Source organism: Aythya ferina (assembly GCF_964211825.1).
Source record: "Aythya ferina genome assembly, chromosome: 5".
Taxonomy (NCBI): Eukaryota; Metazoa; Chordata; class Aves; order Anseriformes; family Anatidae; genus Aythya; species Aythya ferina.
In genome coordinates this window covers 12,850,807-12,869,752 of record NC_140301.1, presented here as the reverse complement: position 1 = coordinate 12,869,752, position 18,946 = coordinate 12,850,807, and the positions used below count along the sequence as shown (strand labels likewise).

The 18,946-nt window shown below is 38.2% G+C and overlaps 2 long non-coding RNA genes across 2 annotated transcripts in view; one reads left to right on the top strand and one right to left on the bottom strand.

Annotated features, from left to right (window-relative positions):
• LOC311438068 overlaps positions 1-18,946 on the top strand; it is a 179,533-nt gene that overhangs the window by 27,039 nt on the left and 133,548 nt on the right. The window lies entirely within an intron of this gene.
• LOC311437815 lies at positions 5,261-10,528 on the bottom strand. The gene is made up of 2 exons (XR_014693729.1): positions 10,329-10,528; positions 5,261-6,651 (listed from the first exon to the last, which is right to left on the bottom strand). It is a non-coding gene; the product is annotated as an uncharacterized lncRNA (long non-coding RNA).

Genomic DNA, 18,946 nt, shown 5'->3' with positions numbered 1-18,946 from the left:
TGACTCTATAAAAAATCAGGCGATGTGATGGTGAGTTGATCCCCAGTTGCTTGCTCCATCCTCCTGCACAGTGGAGCAGGGGAGAGAGTAAAAAAAGGAAAAGCAAGAGAAAGTGAATCAATAGAGGTAGTTTAATAAGTGAAGCAAAGAGGAAGAAAAAACAAAACAAAACAAAACAAACAAACAAGCAAACAAACAAAACAAGGCAGTCACTCAGCATGTTCTACAAGTAGAGTGATTCCCAACCAGTCTTGGAGCAATTCCCTTGAAGCCCCCTCCCCCAACCGTGGCATGGAATATTTCTTGGCTCAGTTTGCATTCCAGCTGTGTCCTCTCCAAAATTCTTGCCCATCCCCAGCCTACTTGCTGTGGAAAGAGGGAAAAAGAGAAAGCCTTTTCCCACATCCTTTCCTGCTGTGGGAAAAAGAGAAAGATTTGACACAGTGCAAGAACTGTTCAGCAACAACTAAGTCATTGGTATGTTGTCAACACTGTTTTAGTCTCAAATCCAAAACACAGCACCATAGGGGCTGCTATAAAGAAAGTTAACTCCATCCAAGCCACACCCAGTACAGCTGTCAATATTCAGAGGGCAGATTGACATGAAAGGGCAGACACATATGGGCATAAAAGCAGAAAAGGAGACTTGTAAAGAAAGATTAAAAACCTTCTATAAAATGAAGAAAAGTAAGTGCATCTAGCAAAGAGAAAGTGGAAAGACTGAAAGAACACTGTAAGAAAGGTGGATACTGTGTAAAAAGACTCAGAAAACCCAAAAGTAAAGAAAGAAGAGAAGGAAAGACAGGGAATCACTTCACAAGAGAAAAAAACCAACAACAACAAAAACTAAACAAAACAAAACAAAACAAAACAAAAAAACATGAGATGCCAAGGCAGGAGAGGTACAGAGGAATACACAGAAGGAAACAATAAAAGATGAATAAATTAGAAGAAAGAGTAAAAGGAATGTGAAAAGCAGCAGTGGAAATATGATAAAAAAATATATATTTTGCCATTTTTGCCATAAACCTGTCTGTGCTGTTGGAGGGAAATGACAGGTAGCAGCAAGAGAGGGCTGCTCTGCAAGGGAAGGCAAACTGGGAGCAGAGGGCAACAGCAGGACAGGCAGGTCAGCATCCTCACGGACAAGATCAGAGTCTTCCTGTATACGAGCAAAAGGAACAGACCACGTCTGGTGGCAATAAACAGGGCCATTGTTATTTTTAACAATAAGGGAAATAGAAATATCAATATATCCCACTTTCCCATGTATGCATAACGAGTGAGCTAATAATTCTTCTTTTTTGGTGTTTAAATGGTTCAACAAAAATAATGAATCCCACTTTTCTGTAACTTTCTGACAGATTACACTAAAACCTTCCCTTTTAGTTTTTCATTCATTTTCAAATGTTATCACTCTACTTCTTTGAAACAAGTTCTTGCTTCTTTATAACACCTTTCTAGTAGTGCCATTCTCACTCTTAAAATCCCAAACCTCTTTAATATGGTTTCTAGTTTCAATTGCTATTGGATTCCTTTATCAGTAGATTTTCCCTCAGTGCTTTGGGTTGTAAACACAATTTTCTGGATACCTAGGGCTGAACATTAAGGACCACATAGCTGAGTATTTACAACTTTGTCAAAACAAATCATATTTTGAATTGCTTTGAGATCCACCTTTTCATCCTGTCAAAAAAGAGACATTTATTAGAAATGATGGGAGTTTTACAATTTAAATTTCACATCAGGAATTGGGCTACTGTTCGTGCCAATTTTGAATGAAACTGATTAAATTCATTTCAAAATGCAGTTGTGCAATGTTTGCCATTTTCCTGTTTAGATATCCCATGCAGGATGTGTCAGTGAAACACCACTGACCTCCTAAAAACTCTTCCAACCTGAATTATCCTTTAATTGTTGATATCATCATTGATTAATCCTCCTATGACCATCAGATATAAAACTGGCCTCTGCAAGCCTGGGGTATTCTAAGGGCAGTAAATACACCTTTCCACAAAATTTTAGGAAATATTATGGAGGTCTCTTTTACTTAATTTTATAGAAGATTGATAGTGGTTAGGGTAGGTTGCAAAGAAAATTAACTCAAGGTAGAATGTGCTCATTGTGTCGCTGAGGGTTTGATCCAACCAAGCTTTAATTATCACCTTTCACTTTAGGCAATTGTAGATGATAGTTATATACATCTTTTTGCTTTAATGAAACACAAGTGAAAGCCTGCTTAAAACTACAGTCAGAAAGGTTTTAGTTAGGTAATGCTGAAATAGGACTTGTACATTTGTGAAAAAACTGAACATGACTTCTGTGCTTCTGAGACAGATCTAAGGAGAGAATTTTTAAGTGTGGTTTGAAAGGGACTCAGAATTTGTCAATGAGAACTTTGGTGTTCATTTGTTTATTTTTATTTTCTGCTGCATACAAGACCTTGTATATTCTTGTGTACATAAATAGAATTGCATCTTGACTTGATCACCTTTTTCCCTTAGGCCTTCACGCAAAAGTGCAAATTCCAGCAAAATACTCACATCAAAAGTGATAACAGTAATTTATATAATAACTTAAATAAGGCTTGGGCATATAGCTCAATAGCAATGGAAGCTGAAATACCTAGAAATGCATGCAGTCTGAATGGTGGTTGTCAATTTAGAGAACACTTGGAAAAAAGATTGATACGGGTTTATTTAATGCATTATTTTGAATTACTATAAGCACCCTTCATAACTCACATAAGAACACAAACCTCGTCTTACAAGATTGTTCATCTTTTGTAAATATGAATGCCATGGAGGACAGTCTGCTTTCAGTATTCAGCTGATATTAGCCTAAAATTTTCATATCTGGTTTATTTAATAATGACATTTATTTTCTGCATACATTATAGCAGCTCTTTTGATATTTTTATTAATATGTAAAAATAAATGCATCTTTCACTTTGAAACTAATTAAATTTTACATATTGATAGAGAGTGTTAAGGAGGATAAAAAATACAGACCAATTTTCCATCAAAACATACCGTATTATAACATCAGAGGGTTGCAAGCTATATTCTGAAAAGCTATAAACATGCTGTCTACCAGTACAATTAAAGTTGTTTTAATAACTATCTTCCTTTTTTTCAAATATCATCCTGAAGAAAAAATGATACCCAACTCAAAAGTAAAGAAATGTGTCCTTTCAGATTGTTTTGAATTAAAGCATTGTTCAGAAATGACAAAGGGAAACATGTTACTCTGAAAATTAGTTTAACAATTTTCTAGATTTTTTTACATTTTTTTGTTTGTTTTCATGAAGATGAAAAGACAAAAAGAAAAATGGACTCTCATTCTTTGGCTTTTTTCCAACAAAAAACAATCCATAATCCATAAAAAGAGATGTGGTCTTTGGTTGGGGCAGACAGATGCATTGTATTTCAGCAAGCTGTGTGAAGACCCAGGAGATAATATTGGCCTGTTATTCATCTGTTCTGAGCTTTTAGGTGCGATTACCATAATAACTTAGTTTGTTACTCTTAATGTTCTCTGCTTGCTTACATGGAAAGTATGTGCAAGGTGTGCAATGTGATTATTTTTATGACTAGGTGTAGCCAAACAGCTGCACTAAGCTAATTGCCAACTGAGATAATAGTTTGGGAAAACAGGCAGAGAGAGGTCAAAAAGTTTTGATTTGTACAGCTGAGAGGATTTACCCATTTTTCACATCAATTTCCATAATCTAGAGATCATATTAAATACAACTCCAACTAGGAATGGCACGGCTGTCTAAAGAAGGCATGTGACTCCTGTGTTCCCAGATTTGCACTTGCTTGCTGAAGTCCCTCCAGAAATGACCCTACTTTTCTTCTTACTGCTTAAATGTCATGATAATATGCCCAAAACCATAGCCTGAATCCCAGCAGGCCTCTATTGAGCAACCTAGTTACTCTTGGCTATTGTTAGTGGACCTTCTGACAACTAATGTGGTCTAAATTCATTTTGGCTTTCAATCCTTGTAGTTGCTTCACCACGCTCCACACATCCTTCCTAGTTCTTTCTAAAGCAGACTTCCAACCCTTGCTCTTAGCTGCAGTTTCCATCTCACATTGATTCAAAATACCTTGCTGCTCCCACCATTAAAGCTGTCCTCTAATATACCGTCTGATCTGTTTTCAAGATAGCACTTAGGAAATTCAGTATACCTCTTGCTGTCCCTTTCTCTACACTAGAATTAATTTTCTCTACCAGATCTGCTGACAGAATTGCAACTACTAATTAGAAGCTAAATCAGTCCATCATATGATCCAGATCAGTGTGATGTAGTCATAACTACATAGTGTGTGGCTGACAGGTTTAATGTTGCTCTTTAGTCCAGATCATTTTTACAGGCTAGACTAGGCAAGAGGCGATGAGTGTAGACTGTCAACAGATCTGAAGGAACAGCAGGAGGCTCTGTCAAGAAAGCAGTGATGAGCAGGTGAAGTTGGTAGCATCTAAACACATTTTAACTGCATTCCAAACAGGGTGTCTGACTGCTTTCTGATTCCCACTAAGTCCTTGTCAAGCTCTACTATTCCACTTTTCTTTGGAGATCTCCTCCTACTTGTGATTCCTGCCCCATCTGCTAAGCCTTTATGCCATCTATCCCTGACAAACAGCTTAGATACAGCTGCCACCAAAACCCAGCTAGACTAATAACCTGACATTTGTACAGAGTTGTCTAATGCACCTATAAAGCTGGGATAAAAGACTTGAGTAAAGCCTTTCTGAGATTTGTAGCACATTCTTCTTCTGCCTGAGTTTCATTTTGAAAATACGAAGAAACCCCATGTTCAACAGAAGTTGACGTGTGGAATCTTCTGTTATTTGCAAAACAAGTGGTGACAGCCGGAACATAACACAGCTCTCAGAGTTCAAAGTATCTGCACTACAATTAATTACTTACTGTGATGTTCACTTTGCATGAAACTCTTGTCTCAGTAATTGAACACATCACAGGGGGAGACAAAGATGTAATTTGCTACTGCTGACTGTATCTGGTTATGTCTAGCCTGTAAAACTGAATCAGTCACTTTCTTGGATCTGGTTTGGTTTATTTTGTGCAGCGTGTCTTCTGCCTTTTCTGCTTTTCTCAGCATGGTTGCCCCATGTGTTACACTCCATGTTTTTAATTCAACGTTTTTTTTTCTTGTTCAGCAGTTTCATTGCCTGTCTGAAAAAAAAAAATTATTACCAGTGTCCAGAGAAAGATTTGTGATGGTTACCAGTCTGGGGTTTAATCTGCTTTTTATTTTTGGAGTCCAACTCATATTACCTCAATAATTAAAGCATATTTACATTTGCATAGAACTCATCTCTCCTCTTTCATGTTAGTAAATGTTGGTCAGTGACTGGATCCAAGGAAAGACATGTTAGCAAAGACACCTCTCTTGCAAAAAAATAACCAAACCAACAACAAAACTTTCTGTTCGTCAGGATACAGCATTATGCACAATGGTGTACTCTTTTTTTCACTGCATGAACCTTGAATACTCTTCGTAGTATCAAAGTTTCTGCTACAGAGTAGCAGAAAGGTCTCCTGCCCAGCTTGGCAGCTGGCAAACTTTCCATCTGCTTGAGAAATTAATCAAAATCTACTACTGCCTGAGCAAGTGCTTTAACTAAATAGGTATCATATAGAAGGTAGGCAAGACCTCCTTTGTATCTTAAAAGGAAGAAGTTACTGATGTGTTTCCTGAAAGAAAGTTCCTATCTATTGGCATTTTCTGCAACTGGTACCGCAGTAAGACACTCAAGGATGGGAGGATAATATAGGCTTGACTGAAGAGTGGGCTGCTCTTGCTGATGCACTCCCGGACACATGTAGAAGCAGAATTCTAACTGCTTAGGAAACTTGAAGGTTAAACAAGGAGATAGCTAGTTATTTCAGATGCCTCCAAGAATGGACAGCAGCTGTCTGTGGGTGTCTTGGGTTGTAGCTTTGGATTTAGGAGCCTCAGTTCTGCTCAAGTCTCGCCTCAGGCACTGAAGTCCTTAGTTGGAGCTAGCCCCAGAACCCCAGCTGGTGCACATCAGTAGAGATCAGTTATGCTCAGAAGCATCACAGCACATGACCCTACTTGCTGCAGGCAGAAATAATTTCACTTGCTGTTGAAATAAGCTGGTCTAGAACAAGCGGATGAAGAAGCTGCCTAACAATACAAAAACATATACAGTGACATTTAGTTCTGGTATTCCTCTCTAACTCAAAATTTGCAAAAACATGTCTGTTTTATTTATTTGATTTTGGGGGTTTATCTCATCAAGGTCTGTAAGAACTGTGGCAAGTTTCAAGGTTAACGTTATTTTTCCCCATAGCATCTGTCTTGCCAATACCACTTTTTCTGACTCTTTATATATACCTATATATTCCTGTATCTGTAGGAAAATTAGCGTAAAAGTCATAGCTGGTGGTAGCAGCTCCAACAACATGTCAGAATGGATCAAAACAATCCTGTATCAGAATGAGGAGAGGTTCTCCGGGCTTCTTACAGGTCCTATTCCTCCCGAAAGATGCCAGTGTAAGGCAGGCATATGCAGCTCTGGGTGCCTGTGATGCACTCGCTGTAAGAGTTCAACTCTCCAGGAGTGGCCACCAGGCACTTCCACCAGCAGGAAAGCCTGTTGCAAAATTAAAGTGATTTGAATTCAGTTTTATTTTGCTTTCTGGAATAATCAAGTGACTTCATATCTTACCGAGTTAATCCAAACTTGTTAGTTCTTTAAGAAGTCCTTCTTGGATGGCAGCCCAGGATAGTATTATATTCCAGGGCCAAGAAATAAAGCTTGAATAATTTACAGTGTGAAAGATAGAAAAAAAAAATATATAATGTTCACATACTGTGCTATAAATTTGAAAAATATCATCAGGCTTTCAGCCAAATGCCATGGTATGCTAGAAGTGCTTATGCCACATATGCATAATAATTCTTGTTAACTCTGAATGGAACTGTTGTTACTGATCATATTTTGTTTGGAAGAGATTAGCAGTGAGTAACTGTGCTCTGAAAAGTACTCAGAGCTTGGTTTTAAGATTGTTTTATGTCTGCAGTTTGAATGGCAGTTAAAGCTTATCAGGTGGGATTTTTTGTGTGTGATTTTTTTTTCACTAGAAAATACAGTTTGTTTAAAAAAAAAAAAAAGTCAATTTCCTTTTATCAAGCTCCCCTCTTAGAAGTCACGTGGTTTATATACACAGTTAAATATTCTTTAGCTCATGGTAATTTAATAGCCTGCTGCTAGAAATCAGTGGTTAGGTTAATTACATGGAAGATGAAGGCCAGAAGTTCAAATCTTTTGTGGTAATTGATGCAACTTTCATTCCATGCAAGTGCCATAACCACTAGATTTTCTGAAACCTGTTTTTTCTGCTAGCTTCCTCTTGAGTAAAATTCTTTTTCTGTCTCTGTCTGCTAATAGTGATTGCTCCCGTCAAGAGGAAATTCTTCTGAACCCTTATCCTCTAGTTTTTTCCTCTAGCAGTACCAGTTTCTGACCTTGGGTTGTAATAGATAGGTATTCTGTGCCCAGTGGAATAGAATAGGGAAGCTGTTCTACCTGAGATATTTGTGTGAAAGTGGAATAACAGAAATATAATGAATATGCTTAAACAAAATACAATACCATGTCTTAAGGGACTATTGATAGGATTTACTACATTAACCATAGCTTGGAAAGTGACAGAGAAGGAGTGATATTTCATAAATATTGTTATTTCTACCCTTTTGTTCCCAGCCCCCTTTGTCACAAAGATAGGCAAAACAAGATAAGACTTAAAGAAATACGTAAGAATGATAGTGTTAGGAGCATAGGTGCTGATACGATCATGTTTTAAAGAGAAGCAAGAAAAAAATATCTAAATTTCATGTCCATTTGCACAGCTTTCTGCCCCAGGCAAGCTTGGTTTTTTCCTCACAAACAGTGTGTAAGTCTTTACCAATATACTGGTAAGAATATCTAAGAAAAAAACAGAAGTAGTGCTGTGGTACCAAAGGAAGTTCTCTTTCTGAAGGTTTATAGGTAGGATTGATAGGATCTAGGTCAATAAGCAGGTGAGTGACTTCAAATTTGCACATCACGCCTGTGAGAGAAATGGATAAAACAGCAACACCTGTTTACCTGCAGTTGGTTATGGGCCATTTGTGGTCTTGTTAAAACTCTGCCCTCATGAGTCTGGCAGCCTTCCTTTGTATTTATGAAAATGATTATGGTTGTTTAAAGTCAGTAGTTACGAAATTAATACATGGAACCTAGAAAATCTTTTTTATAAACCAATCCCTATCCAGAAGAGAAAAGTAAAGAGTGTGACAGCCAAGTATTTTCAAGTGTAATAAATGAAATAAATGGAACAAAATGCAGTATCTTTGATTTTAAACCTTTTAGATTACAAAATTCACAGTGATGGACAGACAAAATGGCTGTCCATTCAAATACCTCATTGGTCTTCTGCCTTCATTCAAACCCTGGGAAATTAGGTACTCCTCTGGCTTCAAATAGTGGTGCAGTGATTCAACTGAAATTATTTCTGGTAGTGAAAATGTAACTGTAGCAGAACTTAGGAGAATTAAAACCCACACTCCAGTTGATTGTATGAACTTTGCTCTTCCAGAAGTAGTTACTGTGCACAGCTCAGCCTGCTTAGTTTGACTATGTCAACGGTGTTCCTGGCTAAAGTACTGTATTTACACAAGAACAGGAAATCCAGATGAACAGCAGAATCCGTGATCTGTATTTTTCTCCATGTAGCCCAGTCTGGGTATGCATGTTACGTGTTTCAAAGAGTAAAGGTGAAACAAACCAAGATCTGTTTATTATCAACTGCTGTTAGGACAGTAAAAGGCTGTACCCAAATTATGGTGTCTGAATAGTGAGGGTAGGAACTAAGCTAACACTTCCCTGGCATACTGTGTTCATGGATAATCATCATCTAAAACCAACCACAGTAGTTCACTGCCTCAAATACCTAAATTCATGTCCTTTGATATCTGAAAGCAATCCTTCTTCCCCCACCTGCCCAAAGCCTTTAGCAACTATGCCCTCAAGATTTCACATTGATATTGACCTGCAGTTTGAATGAATAGCCCACTGTGTTTATTACAGGAAAATGATTAAAAAACAATAGTGAAAAGTTCCAGTAAATGATATTTGATATCATTTGCAATATTTTTTTTCCCTTTATATATATATATTTTTTATTTTTTTTTTCCCCTTAAAAGTGAATTTCAAATGCATCCATACTGGCTAGTGGCATACGTTGTATGGTAATGTTTTTATCCTCATTCCTCAGGAAGAGGACAAATGGGAGGTGGCAAGGACTCTAATTTCACTTTCTTCAGAGAGCCCAGCCTTTTGAGATAATTGTTTTACAATAAAGCTCATTCAATCCATTAATTCTTCCATTAAAGAGTAGGTTGTATCTGAGTGCCATTTATAATTGCAGAGAAGTAAAAATCAATCAGCTAATTCCGTGAGAAATACCATTTGGATCCTAGTGTGGATAAACATGTAAAACAATGCCGTTACTCTTATACAAGATTAACACATATCTGATCCATGACTCATTGGGCCATTGTCTTTCAATGCAATTCGGAATAACACCAATATTCTGAATTTTGCAGCTGACTCTCCTAAGTAACCTTTTTCTGCATAGAACCATCCTGTAGCCTTATCTACAAATGCTGTATGAAATAAGAAAGTATGTCTCAAGGCAGAAATAATTTTGGGATCAAAACTGTGCTAGCTAATTGCACCATCAACTAGTAACTGGTGTTCAGTTTAACCAGCATCTCCAGATAACTTCAGCTATTGTTACTACAGAAGAACCTAGGACTGTTAAACTAGGATTAAATTAAACACACATAGACACACTTTACTTACTGGGTTGCTGATTACTACAGGAATGAAAAAAGACCGAGGTGTTACTAGCCCCCTCAAGATGTTAGTTCATCTCCCCAGGCTGGCTGTGATCTGTAGCTATATGGATATTGAAAATGTAACACGTGTTGAAGGTGAGTCAGAGAAGACTTCACCATAGTCTTTTAGTAGTGCAGTGTATGTACAGTTCCTGTGCATCATTCTCCTCTGTCTGTAACTCATAGTAGCACAAAGTAGCTATAAAATGGTCATCAGCTTGGTCATAAATGACTCCAGAAAATTCAGAGGAGTGGAAAATATGATCTTTTGTCTTCCACCAATATCCATACAAAGAATTTGATTGTACCAATAGAGAGAAAATACTCTCTCTGTCCAACATGCTAAAAATCTTCCAGAAATTCATTTTCATGAGTGTTTCTACTGACCTTCTTTCCCACATGAATCTGGGCATTCCATCAACTTTAATTCTTCGTGATTTTTCTGTAAATATTTGATGTTGTCAATTACAGGCTTTTCCTTCTGTAGTGCTTAAAGCATGTCATGGCCTTTCAAGCCACACTTTCTGCCACATTTTCACTCCTCACAGTCTCAGTAGTGTCAGGTTGTCAAAATGAATAAAGCTTTTATAACACCTCACTGAACAGGTGTTTTCTGACTTCTTTTTTTAAGCTTGAGGAAGGTTGAATTGAGTAACAGCTGAAATGGGTGAACTATTTAACAAACTATTAACTGTTTTCTAGCATGGTAGAAGGAGATCAGTTGACTCTACACTGTCCTTTTAATTGATCTCAATATGCATAGCCACCCACTGAGCATCTGAGAAAGGTACAGTACTTTGCTTATCATTTTGTTCTGTGATTTTTGGCCTGTAAGTAGTGCCATTAGTACTGCGAAGGCTTCTAAGATCTTTTCTGAATCAATTATATTATTTATCTTTTAAGGAAGGTTTAGCTGAGACCAGAGGTTAGGGTCTCATTAAGTTAAGCCCTGGCTCTTCAAATCTTTCCCATTTAAAAAGCTTATTGATTTAATTCCATCTTCCCCATCTTATACCAGTTGGACAGTGTATCCAGTAAAGATGTGGTGTAGGTTTTCATTTTATTTTCACCTCATCTTACAGTAATCGGATCCTGGATCTGATGTGTAGATTTCATTGTTTCTTTTGCCAAATTGGCTTAAGAAACTACTTCCAGTATCATAGCACATGGAAGCCACTGTCATATAGCAGCTTCTCCCTTTAGGCCGCCTTACCTGCTCCTGTGTCTCAGTGACCTCCAAGGACAACTGAAGTGGCATGGAAATATGGTGTGAGGTTGGATCTCTTTATAATTCTCAGTACTTCTTCCCATTCCAAGCTTTTCTCTGAGCAGAGGACTCCTGTGACTGCTGAAGCATGGAACCCACTTGCCTAGTAGGAGGGCGTAGGGCAAATGTCAAGATGAAGGTTGCATTGCTGCATAATAGCAAACATTGTATTTAAAAATGTGAAGAATAAAAAGTTATATGTGCACCTATTGGTTAGCTAGTATGCCTCGATAGTGTGCATGAGGATGTTGCCTATGAATGAGGCACCACAGCTATGGTTCTACTCTCTTCTCACCCTGAATGCTCACCTACAGCTTCATGTCTGGCTTGGGACACCTTGTGGCAATTTATAAGCAGCCAAGCCAAGAGACATGTCATGAAAGACAGCAATATCGGAAAGGACAAAATAGGATTAACGTAGCTCAGTGAGCTGCATAGTGGGCTATATTATACCAGCATGTACACAAACTTGATTTGTACCGGATGTCCTGTCCAGCTGGCATGAGCCAGCACTACTCAGACTCAAACTCAAACTCTCTATGTGCAGTTTTGAAGAAAAAAATAATAATCCCCTGTGTACATAAGAATTCTAGTTGCCAGTCATAAGCAAAGCTGGAGCTGTGTCCTTGCTAATACATGCACACACACAATTGTAGAATCATCCACTTTCTAAAACAACCTTCCAAATGGTTGTGTTTTTATATGTGTTAGCCCTTGGAAATTTCTTCTTGGGACTGACGGGCACTGCTGATAAATTTCCCTGTGGCCCATTGATCCTTAGGAGTGTATTTAAAGAACTCTATAAACTTTTCTTTTGGGTATGCCCCACAGGCAATTCTCAAATGCTCACAGCTTTTCAAATGCTCAAATCAAAGTAATCTGACTTCATTCTCAGTGCTTCAGTGATGATTATTTTCATGCCATATTGCAAGTCTGACCTACATTTTATCTTCAACCTCCTTTCCTTAGGCACAGAATCATTATTTCTTTTTAAATAGTGAAAAAAACCTACATTTTTATTTACTGTCTTTTCACTTTTGCTTAGAAAAGAAATACTGCTAAAGTACCTATGGCATCATATTGCTCTAGATAGAGTTATTCAAACAGTTTGATCGGTTGAGTCTGATATGTCAGATTCTCAACTAGGAGAGAAGCCATGGATTGTTCTGGGAATCTGTGATTTGCCAGCACTCTGATTAGAGCGTATGAGACAGGATCATATGGGAGAGTCCCACAGTCAATGCCCAGGACTTGACAAGTGTCTGCAACACAAGACTGATCCTAGGAAATCTGAAAGACTTGTGGTGGTATATGCCAAGAGTGTGATCTAATTAGCTTTGAAGCATTGCTTTAGATAGCATTTTTACTTCATGCTGGGTTGGTTTTAGATTATGCTGTTTTGGCTCACCCTTTATTTGATGAGAATTAGCATCTCCCAATAACACTTTTTTCTAGTGTGATTTAAGGTTGAAAAATCAGTCTTAATGGGAATTGTCACTAGAAGAAAAAACAAATATGTAAAAATACTAAGTGAAGTTTTCCTGCATAAATTCCAGTGATTCCCTTTCTGCATTTTATTTCATGCTATTTACAAAATTTGTTTCCAGACATGATGGAAAGTACATTCATTTTCATCGTCAGTGATGTGTAAAATTTGCTGCTATCACTCATATTACTAGACACTTTTATTGTAGAAAATGGAAGGTAATTGGTACCTTAGGCAGGCTACAAATCTTTCCTGGCAGCACTGTATCACTCACAGTACATTGATTGCAAAAATTAGTTAATTCAAGATGAATATTATATTCCTTGAGTCCTGGCATAAATCTCTCCAAATTCTACATGCGTTCCTGCCATCAGATTAAAAGATGGATTTCTGTCAGCCTACTTGACTATGTGTGTTCCTGATTTAGATGCTCATCATTCCAAAACCTCTTCTAAAAATGATATATATTGCCTATTAAGTCCATCAGAAGAGACTTTAAATGGCAGGAATCAATAATATTGGGCTAATCTGTTGCTTTTATTTACCGATCTTCTTAGGGTTGTAAATCCTCAACTACCTGGTGTTTCCTACCTCATTATCTTTGTGAATAAAACTAATGAGACTGCAGTGCTTATGCATTGGTGAGAATCTTTCTCTCTGTACATATAAGATAGTCTTCATTTTTAGTGTTAAGGAAATAAGGTTTGAAACTTCTCTAACAAATATAAGAAGACATTTTCTCAATATTCACTGAATGAGAATGCATCTGGTTTTGATATAATGATTTCCTATGGCAACTTGTTGTATTTATCAGCTTCTACAAAATGTTTGTACTTTAAGCATTGTTGTAAATTCCCATCATTCTTCTGACATACCTCAGCTTCAAGGAAAAGATAATACAAAATGCACAAGTATTTGCAGACAAATTAAAATTTCTTTTCACTATGAGAAATCAGTTTGTACCGATCATAGCATCCCAGCACTTCAGACAGTCTTTGCAGCTCAGAGAAGGTCTACCTGTGCTTTGTGAGATTGAATGCCTTAATGTTGTTTGTTTATGACTGTGGTTTGCCATAATAAATATTTTCCATCCTTCTCCAGATTCTCTTCTAGCAGAATTGAGTCACTTGTAGCAGATACGAGACATCCTGCTTCAAATGAAGCACAAACATTAAGTGAATCTGTCTCTGCTGTGGTGTTTCATATTAAGTTAAGCAGTTGTATGGCTTTGAATTTAATCTCTGTCTTAACAACACCCTGCTAAGAATGTGTCTTAGACTGAGTCCTCTGGGTACTCACAACTAGCATCTAGGTATGAACCTTGGTGGGAAATTTCAGTCTGCTGATGAGATATGGCCAGTGCTATTTTCAGTTCAGACTGAATTTTGTCAGAATGTAGAGGAAATACATTTTCAAGACAAGTAACTGTTTTGCACATCAAAAACAGTCTTTGTGACAATAAAACATCACAGCTAGCAAAATTCAAAATTTACCATCTTTTTTTTTTTTTTTTTTCAGCAGAGTACAGTGCAGGAGCTACAAGGATTTTAACTTGTAATGAAGAGGCTCTTGCATGAATCATTTAAATGAGTCGTTGCATAGAAGTTAATTTTAAGCAGTGCAAACACATTAACACAACATAAACAATGAATGAAGTTGATGTTGACAAATTCTTGGCTTTAGAGTGATCACTGATTAAGAAGACTGCACAAAACAGATCTAAAATTACTATCACATCTCAAACCTGTGAAATTGATGAAGAGTAACTGGAAAAGGACTGAGCATGTCTTTTTTTTTTTCAAAAAAAAAAAAAAAAAAAAAAAGAACAGTCAATCAGACTCTTGATAACAGCTGTTCAGGGAGTGCCTGATCTTTACATTAGTTTTCCACTATTTCTGGTTAAAATATGCCATTATGAGACTGTATTAGTGAACTGTACAGCATACTGGATGCTATACAAAAATATGGGTGATGTGTATGAGAGAATATAAAAAGAAGATGAAAACATACAAGGATATGCAAATTATTAAAGCTAGTGAGACATTACAGTCTTTTAGGGAGCTAACTGTGGCACAGATCAGATAAGAAATTGCAAAACCTTAGGCTAACAAGCAAAGAGAAACTGAAGACAGAAGTCAGCATCATAGTAAATTGTGCTTCTTGTGACAAATGCCACAAGCTGAAGAAATGCCTGGTACTTGGAAAAGCATGGCAAATGCAATAAGCTCATAGTAAGTTGTGATAATTTATGCCCACAGTATGAACAGAGAATGACAACAATATCATTGCAGATAGGGAAACTCAGAAAAGTAATAGACAGTTTTGAACAAAGTTGGAGACAGTGCCAAATCAACATGATGCCAGAAAATATTAGCACTGTAGGAGAAATGCTGTAGTGTAAGATAAGTGGGTAAAACTGAAGATTTTGCTTACACGAAGACTTATTGCAGTTAGCCCCACTGAGGAAGCAGATGAAATAAATGCATGAGTAAATAACAAATGCTTAAAGATTCAGCTCCTAAGATTACATAGCATAAGATGTATAATTAATTAAAACATGTACATTTTTGGAAGGCAGGAAATTGGAACAACTGAAGTAAATATCAGAAAGGTGTTCCAGGATATTGGGAGGCTTTCTAAAGGTAACAGTTTAAAGTGGAAAATGCTATTTGTCTTGTGATTCCTGCCCCTTGGAAAATTCTAGTCTCTCAAAACACAAGGCAAAAGACAGACTGGGAAGAGGCCACTTCCCCTGGAATCACAGAGCAAGCAAGGGAGCCAAGAGAAACGACATTACACATCAGTCACTGTGGACAAAAAATTGTATTATTTCCTCTCTACTTATTCACTCCAAATAACAAATGAAATATATAAAAATGAAGGGCATATATATATATAGTATATATAAATATATATATAAATAAGGACATTCTTAGAACAGTCTTTTATGTTCGATGCATCAACCATGGAAAAGTATCTGGTATCAGCAGATTTGGCTGTTAACTTCAAGAAACAGCATGCTTTCTTAGCATGAGATATTTATTAGGAAATACAGCTTATCCAGACTGGCTTCTAGGCTACGTTTAGCACCTGACTTTTTTCACTGGAAAATAAAACACATCTTTAATAATGTCGAGAGTTATATAAGTCTTCACAGGTGATGTTTTCATCTGTGGAAATACAGTTGAAGAGCATGACCACTGGCTCCAAGTAGCTTTGAAAAGCTAGCAGAAGATAAATAAAAGTGTGAATTATATGTAATAGAAATAACATTCCTAGAAGCAAGGTGCTCAAGCAGATCCAGTAAGGATAAGGCTTTTACTAGCATTCTTGTACTTGTCGATAAAATAAGCATTATGACACCTGGAGATGGTCATGAGTAGTGTAGGGAGACTAATTGCAATTGTAACTAATTTTAAATGCTCAAACAGTGGCCTTTGAATACTCTGGCAGTATGCAAAAGTGAATAGAGGAGACTGAAATGAAGTTACTAAATTCTTAAGTTGATGTCACAGAATCACAGAATCACAGAATTTTCTAGGTTGGAAGAGACCTCAAGGTCATCGAGTCCAACCTCCAACCTAACGCTAACAGCCCTCCACTAAACCATATCCCTAAGCTCTACATCTAAGCGTCTTTTGAAGACTTCCAGGGATGGTGACTCCACCACTTCCCTGGGCAGCCTGTTCCAATGCCTCACAACCCTTTCTGTAAAGACGTTCTTCCTAACATCTAACCTAAAACTCCCCTGGCTCAACTTAAGCCCATTCCCCCTCGTCCTGTCACCAGGCACGTGGGAGAACAGGCCAACCCCCACCTCTCTACAGCCTCCTTTAAGGTATCTGTAAAGAGCAATAAGGTCACCCCTGAGCCTCCTCTTCTCCAGGCTGAACAAGCCCAGCTCCCTCAGCCGCTCCTCGTAGGACTTGTTCTCCAGGCCCCTCACCAGCTTCGTCGCCCTTCTCTGCACCCGCTCAAGCACCTCGATGTCCTTCTTGTAGCGAGGGGCCCAAAACTGAACACAGTACTCGAGGTGCGGCCTCACCAGAGCTGAGTACAGGGGGACGATCACCTCCCTAGCCCTGCTGGTCACGCTGTTCCTGATACAAGCCAGGATGCCGTTGGCCTTCTTGGCCACCTGAGCACACTGCTGGCTCATATTCAGCCGACTGTCCACCATCACTCCCAGGTCCTTCTCTGCCTGGCAGCTTTCCAACCATTCCTCTCCCAGCCTGTAGCTCTGCTTGGGGTTATTGCGCCCCAGGTGCAGGACCCGACACTTGGCCTTGTTAAACTTCATGCAGTTGACCTCAGCCCATCGGTGCAGCCTATCCAGATCCTCCTGCAGAGCTTTCCTACCCTCAAGCAGATCGACACACGCACCTAACTTGGTGTCATCTGCGAACTTACTGAGGGTGCACTCGATGCCCTCGTCCAGATCATCGATGAAGATATTAAAGAGGACCGGCCCCAGCACCGAGCCCTGGGGGACGCCACTAGTGACTGGCCTCCAACTGGACTTGGCTCCATTCACCACGACTCTTTGGGCCCGGCTATCCAGCCAGTTTCTAACCCAACGAAGCGTGCGCCAGTCCAAGCCAAGAGCAGCCAGTTTCTTGAGGAGAATGCTGTGGGAGACGGTGTCAAAAGCCTTGCTGAAGTCAAGGTAGACCACATCCACAGCCTTTCCCTCATCCACCCAGCGCGTCACTCTGTCATAGAAGGAGATCAGGTTCGTCAGGCATGACCTGCCTTTCATAAAGCCATGCTGACTGGGCCTGATCGCCTGCTTCCCCTTCAAGTGCTTACAAATGTCCTTACAAAGTCCTTAGACTTAGACTAAGGTTGTTGTGACACCAACGACAGCATGTTCAGGAATGAAGACTATTACTATAGTGTTGAGTATCTCATATTTAATCTGTATTTATGAGAAGCTTTGTGTCTATTCACAGAGGTCCATGTTAGCTGAAGCTCTCCATAAACCACCTATTGCCATTGACAGAGAGAGGCCTGAAAAGAACACAGATTAGTGTTATATAAATATGTATGTTCTCTGTATATGTATGTTCTCTATCTCTGTGTAAATATATATGTTCTCTATATCTATCTATATGTTTATATAAGAATATAAGCTTGTGCATTCTTTGTAGCTAGCATACAGAAAAGCACAGTTCCAACCTAGATTGTAGAAGTCCCAATCTTCCTTTAAAAGAACACAGCTCTGTCTCAAACAAAATGTGAAATGAGATTGCCAGCACTAATGCTGAGAATGGAGAGTCTGCTAGATGTAACTGAAATTATTAGCACTGTGAGATTTAGAAGACAGTTCTGGGCCTCCTTTACTTGTTCAGGGGGGAATTTTCAGGACTAGTATTTGAACATTAAAATATTACACAAAAACATTGAAAAAGATACACAAAAATCATCAGAGAACAAAAAAGTGAATGGAGGTCATCAGTACTTTGGAAGCTTTGAAGACTTGTGACCTGCAAAAACACAGGTGGAATTCAGCAACATTTCCATATTGGTAACATAAGAAAAACATGGCCTTTGAGACAAAACAGATTCAAAAGGACATTTTTCTTTCTGTGAGGTAACCTTTGCAGAACGTACTACAGTTAAATAGTGCTTACACATATCCAGTTTCTGTAGAGATGATATACCTCAAGCAATAAAGTTTTACAATTGGGTGATAATTTATTTGGCAGTGAGGTTAAACATTCTGCAATTAAATATGCGTATAAATGTATTACTGCTAATGTGCATTATCTCCAGTCCAATAGTTTGATGGAAGACAATGTCAAAATGTTAAGTATGTACACAAAGGATTGCCAAGTCAAGGTGGCTGAACTGCAGGACATACCTCTGCTAAAATGGACCATGTCACTAATCTGACTGTAGCCACCATATAGAAATCTGCAGGTTCTTATAACATGCAATATCTTAACCATTGTCTGAACTTTCCTAGTTCCTAGACTTTTTTATAGATTGAAAATTCAAAGTTAACTATTGTTACTAATGTTAATAGTAGGATCAACTGCTAGTAAGATCTGGACGTATGACCCAAGAAAGATACTCATGAAAAAGTCTAGTTCAGAAAGTGGCATTGTTTGTGGCATTTGTTGTGTGGAAGCTCATAATGAGCATTTAAAACAGCAGCCCTGAACACCATGCAAATTCCTCTAGCTGTATAAAACATCACATGAAAAAACAGTGATAGTTTCTCCGCACTTTTTGTCTTTCTATAACATA